The following is a 6,183-nucleotide window of genomic DNA, read 5'->3' on the forward strand; positions in this document are numbered from 1 at the left end:
CCAGCACTGATGCAATCAGTCCTTGAAAACCAGTTCTGAATCTAGACGTGCAATTAGTCAAGATACCATTATCTCATACTTTTATCTGGTTGAAGTCAACATTTACGTCAACACTTGAAACATTAAAAACAACAAGAGGTACATTTCCTGGAAGTCTAGCTATCATGAACCTCCTTATCTTTTTAATGATCTGTTATTAATACCAATCATCCAAGTGCTGGGTAATCTATAGGCTTTATTACAAGGTAGCTTGACAAACATGTTCTAAGCAAACTAATACAGCCCCTTTATCCTGTTTGGGCTAGCTTGCTATTGAATCACGACTTGACGGAGATAATCAGATTTGCAGATAACCAGTAAGTCAAAACAGAGTTTATGGCATGGCATAATGAAATACAACTTTCAGCTATTGCAACATTTCCATTTAACAGTGCACACCCATGGTGGCTAGTTTGCTATTAAAGGGTGTATGCGCCACTGCTGAAGTCCTGATCTGCAATTTGACACATCTGTCTGACATTTAGGAGCGCATAGGAGAACCACGCAATGTGGTCAAAAAAGAAACATTGAAAAAGATCTGGCTTTAGCAAAGTGGAAAAATAGAACAAAAACAAACCATGTTATGAGGTTGTTTTCTTGTGCAACAGGGTAATAAAATAAAGCATATACTCACTGTAAAATAAGCCACATGCAATACATGTACATATTTTAGTCCACAAAAATGGATTCTCATGAGTGGAGATACTCACTGGCAGTTCTGAAGGCTCCGGAAGAAACTCAGCATCTTCTCCGAAAATAAAATCTGGAGGCAATTCTGGAAACTGTGCATTGAATATAATGTCCCCTGGGAAAATAAAAGAACATTGGATTACCTTATGGACTAATAACATGGACAATATTCATTAATATTGTGTACTATGAAATGACCAGAATGTTTTAAGTGATCTTAACGATTAACTGGGTGTCTTACCCAGCCCAAAAATGCAATTTTCTTTCAATAACAATAAAACAGTGTCATTCATTAATTAAAAAGTTGGCAATCCACGTTACTCTGTGTAGTTTTAGGAAATGGAGATTCATTTGATCCCATTGCTAGAAAAGAAAAACTGCAGTGGGAGCGGTTTGATGTTGTATGAACCTAAATGTGATTCTGCCCTAATTTCTAGAACATACAGTATAGGGTTCTTCAGCCTGGGCCCATTGGAAAACCCATTACATTACATAAACCTTGTAGAAAGAGGCTATGGCCTGGAAACATCTGTGGGGTTTTTATCTGGATCATATCTAGATTGACAAATACTTTATTTATCCGAAGTTGGGAAATTGTTTAGGTAAATTAATAAATGAGATATCCACATTCTAAGTGGTCAAGTACCATTGAACCCATCCATTGGGTTCTACAAAGAACATTTTTATATTCTTTGAGTTGTATCTAGAACCCACCAATGGGGCTCTTAAAATAGTCTTTTGTAAAGACTTACCTTTAACCCTCTTATCTTCTGGGGGTCTGCCATATTGTATTTAATGATATGGAGATGATTGAGTTCCATATGGTGTATATTGTCTTTAGGGTAACCCACTAACTTTAGTGTTACTATGTTGAACAATGTCCAGCGCTTACAATTTAAAATGTTCCTCATCATCTATTTTCTTGGGGTGTGTCTGCCTTTTGACGAACACTTTCTTTGAATAAGCTTTTAGACAATAAGCAAGTAAGAACCCCTTTTCAAACCCTTATTTACAAACGCACTGTAATGAACACACTTTGTGCTTTCATTCGAGCCTTCCAAACAAGTGTTTTGTGTAAATCATTGCATTTGTAGTTTTAATAAAGCACACATTACGTAGTAGTATGTTTGGTTTTAATTTAGGTATCCACATTTGAAACAAACAAGGGCCAAAATACTAAAATAAAAGAAACCCCTTTAAGGAAAAACAGACAGGAAATGGCTGCCGCTGAGGCAGGGACAATACTGTTATAATGTGATCGCAATCATCGCATAACTCATTGCTTGTGCTGGTTCACAATGTTCTGATATAATGTTACACAATTATATTTGTGTGCTGCAAGACTGTCCTGTTCTGCTTTTCTTTGCCGTTCCTGAGGCCGCAAGAGGAGGCGAACTTAGACGTATGGAAATGTTTTTTTCCAGCGGAGAAGAGTCAAACAAGGAGACGAGAGGATGTGCTGTAGATCCGTTACCAACTACTGGCAGCCAGTCAGAGATGTACTGGCACGGTTCCAGAGGGAAATGGGGGTCATGGAAGTACAACCTTTACAGGTTACATATTGCTTTGTTCAGACAGCCATGAAAAGTGCAGTCTAGTCACTGCAGAATGTGCCTTCTTAAAGTCTTACTTCTGTTTCAGCCAGGCATTTTATTCAGGTCAGGAGGGAGTCAAATGTACAACAACAAAGACCAGGAATTGTTGCTTAGCAGAACCAGCCGCGGTGGTGAAGTGGAAGGGGGCTGGGCCTGCATTAATAGAGTGTGCCTTGGCTTTTGCACGCAGGTCCATAGACTGGCAGACACCAACCTGCGGCTCTGCATCCTTGATTAAACAAACGTTCTTCCTCAGGCTAAAGCACAGGAAGGCACAGCAACTAGTACACCAGCTGCAGACATGTCGCATGCCAGTGCCCTGTTCTCGGTTGTTGTTTTGCCAGGTGCAAAGGTTTTAAGACTCCTTTTGTAACCTTTCACATATATTTTGTACATGTTAGGTTGTATTACTTCAAGGGTACGGATAGGGAAGATTACATGGCTACATCCCAGTATAAAGAGTATTTTAAAATGATTTATGTGCATCCCTCAGCCTTATGTCCACATATTCCTCGTCTAGCTACAACATCTCCACATAGGTCAAAATCGTTTTTGCTAAATTTGCTAAATAAGCAAAGCGTACTTCCCCTTGCTAGAGAAGGGTTTTTCCCCTTTAAGCAGAGCCACATGTTGACCAACGTTTATAGACAGCCCAACAGGACTTCATACAGATTACCTCTTTGAAATGATCAACCCATAAAGTTCCTTAACCGCAGACCGGGCACCATTAACTGAACGTTGTACAGTAGGGCATAACTTTATTTATATTAAATAATGAGACCTGTACATAAACTGAAGCAAAAAACCCCCTGTCAAGAAATAATCAGAATACCTTTTTTTCGTCACCCAGAGGGGACATTTGCAAAAGTAAATATAAGGAAACTACTCATTAGTGAGAAGGAGCTGCTGTAACAGGCTGCCATTAGATGCGGCACCAACAATTACACTAATTGTCATCGTCAAAAACAGAAATGTTTGCGAAGTAATGGAATTGTCCGGCCTGTATGCTAAATGCTTTCATGGGGAATTCTTAAATCAATATTTAAGCTTAAAAGAGTGATTTCCTCAAATCTACTTTATTACACGGAGGCATGTGGCAAAGTGGGTTGTGCGTTGGTGTTCAGGGGGTCACAGGTTCAAACCCCACTGCAGTCAGCATGTCGTTGTGTCCCTGGGCAAGACACTTCACCCCAAATTGCTCCTGTGGGGATTGCCCACAGTATTGAGTATGTAAGTCGCTTTGGATAAAAGCGTCTAACAAGTGACATGTAATGTGCTTTAATCTAATGTAATTGTTTACATAAAGAAACGGTTAACAATGACAAGATCCTGGGAAAAACATTCAATCCAACTGGGAAGCTGAGATGAACTTGATAAGACCAATAGACATTGACAGAAAATGTGACTGAAGGTGTTTCAAAATAAAACAATTCAACATGTATGGCAAGTATCTTGGAATTGGGTGACAATATGGGTGAAAGACCCTGCCTTGAGCTCTGTTGAATGAAAATGTGTAAAATAATGGATGCATTCATTTTGATAACTGGGTATTTAACAAGCGTTGTGTGCATCTGTTGAGTCGCTTTGACAGTTATCTCATGAAGCTTTTGAGCTTTTTGTATACCACACAAACAGTCATGTTTATAATCACTTGCACTTGATGCATGCTCACACAGGAAAGTCTGTGATGTGGGGAGTGATTCAGAAGGGGGAGACCCTTCCAGTAAAAGTTCAGTGGCATCAACGATAGCATGTTTACTGCCCTCCTCTCACTGATTGAACACCTCCTTAATCACTAAAATTGTTCATCTTGTTTTCGCACTGAAAGAATTCCTGTGGGTGCTTTTGGTCTTCAAAACTTCAATTACAAAACATTCCCACGGTGCTGTTTGGTTAATCATGCATTTTGTTACAGTCCTACCAATGTGTGTATAGGGTATTTTAATTGTCAACATGTTAATAGTCGACCACAATACCTGCCAGACTATGTCCACTGTTTTCATTAAGCCTCTGTCCCGTATTAGTTTTTTAAAACGTGCCCATTTATTTTCATACATTTGAGATGCTAGCCTTTGCAGACCATCAACATGCACATACACCTATATAACACACAACAGGAAAGGAAAGGAACAAAAGGTTCCCCTGAAGTGTCCTGAATATGTGTTGTTATCATTCAGCTGAAATTACATTTATTCAGCACTAATGTTTCTTTTTTTAGTGCAGACCCATTGTTGTAGACGACCAATCAACTAACATGAGCAAAGAGGGAAGCCTGCAAATTGAAATGATGTGGGCACTTACATTTTAGTGCACAAACAAATGAATTTAATCAAAATGGACTTTTGCAGTCGCCGTTTGAATTGTTCAATCAGCAACAAAACAAATCAGAGAATACATTAAAATACAGATGAACAGAGAGCCTGATTCAAGCCTTGGCTGAGCCCTAGCTTAGTTGACTGCTTCTTGGTGAAATGATAAGGTTCCTAATAGATTTGTTTCATTTGCTTCCAAAAAAGTGCTGCCAAACTACAACAACTGATCAACGTAAGACTCAATAAATGTTATTGACTCTTCAAACTGACACTCAACTGTTAGGAGATGAGTAATTTACTTACATTTCAGCGTTTCTCCAGCGTAAGGGATGTGAAGTTTGAAGCGATCACAGCAGGGACCGGGGGTCAGAGATATACATCTGAACATGGAAACAACCAAATACATGTTCAGTCTACTAGCCTGAGAACACAATACAGTGAGAATCAGAAAGGTTGATGATCAATTCAACCCAGAGGTGGAAGAGGTTCTTTTTGACTTAAAGAAAAGTACAAATACTATGGTCTTCAAAAGTACTCACTATGCACAATGGCTTTTTTTCACCATATTATGTTATTATAACGTAGGCTACTATATTAACCTGTTTTTTTAATACATAAACATTATTTATTATTTTAAACAGGTGGATGTATTGTGCATTACCAGATCTTATCATATACAGTAAGTATATCATGTGTTTTTTATATTGGAATATACATGTTCAGTGTTTCCCCTAGGATGGAGTCATAGCAGCGGTGCTAAGCCACGTGGGCTCAGCATAATGTGAGCACGGAGCGCGTGGATTTTTTTTGTGTGTGCGAAGTGCGCCCCGCCAATTTGTTTCTATGTGTCTGCCAGCACAAGACAGGCTCTTGAGGCCTAGTACCAGGGCCGTTTCTAGCCAATTTGCTGCCCTAGGCGAGATTTTATATATAAAGAATAAATGAAAAATCTCTACAAAAGACAAATACACTACAAAAACAGAAACTTATTGACATAGGTAATATGCGTCAAAATGGCTTCAAATGTATTCAGAATTGTATGAACATGTTTTAATTGGGAGGTGTACGTCACACCTTCCAGGGGGACCGGGGGTATGCCCCCCCGGGAAGATTTTTTTGAACATTTTAAAGTAAAATGCTTCAATCTGGTGCACTTTGAGCAGAATTACTAGAGACCTGATCTAGGGGGTACAACTTTAAACGCCCATATGAAAAAGATCGGTTTACATTTTAATAATCAAATAAGTATATGAACATAACCAATAACCTACCATAGCCAATAACAAATAAATGTAACTTATTTTATTTTTGTTGTTCATTTATATCTTATTTTACCTAGTTAACATTTATTAATGTATGCATATTTTTGTATCTCTCCAACTTTAAACGATATTTTTTGGTTGACTGTCAGATATTATACATTGGAATGACTTCAAACCTGTTTTTATTTATCCTAATAATTATAAAGGAGTGCCTTGGAAATATGTGTTTACATAATTTTGTGGTCAAAACGTTTGAGACCCACTGAGATAACTTAGACTAAAGTC

At 38.3% G+C, this 6,183-nt stretch overlaps 1 long non-coding RNA gene across 1 annotated transcript in view; it reads right to left on the reverse strand.

Annotated features, from left to right (window-relative positions):
- Nucleotides 1–723: 723 nt before the first annotated feature.
- Nucleotides 724–6,183, reverse strand: part of LOC104948469 (uncharacterized) — an 8,047-nt gene continuing 2,587 nt past the window's right edge. The window contains exons 3-4 of the long non-coding RNA XR_798693.1: nucleotides 4,940–5,016; nucleotides 724–844 (exon numbers count right to left, since the gene is read on the reverse strand). This is a non-coding gene — a long non-coding RNA (uncharacterized lncRNA). The remainder of the gene's footprint in view (nucleotides 845–4,939; nucleotides 5,017–6,183) is intronic.

This window comes from Notothenia coriiceps, unplaced genomic scaffold, assembly GCF_000735185.1.
Source record: "Notothenia coriiceps isolate Sejong01 unplaced genomic scaffold, NC01 NC01_scaffold00014335, whole genome shotgun sequence".
NCBI classification, from domain to species: Eukaryota; Metazoa; Chordata; class Actinopteri; order Perciformes; family Nototheniidae; genus Notothenia; species Notothenia coriiceps.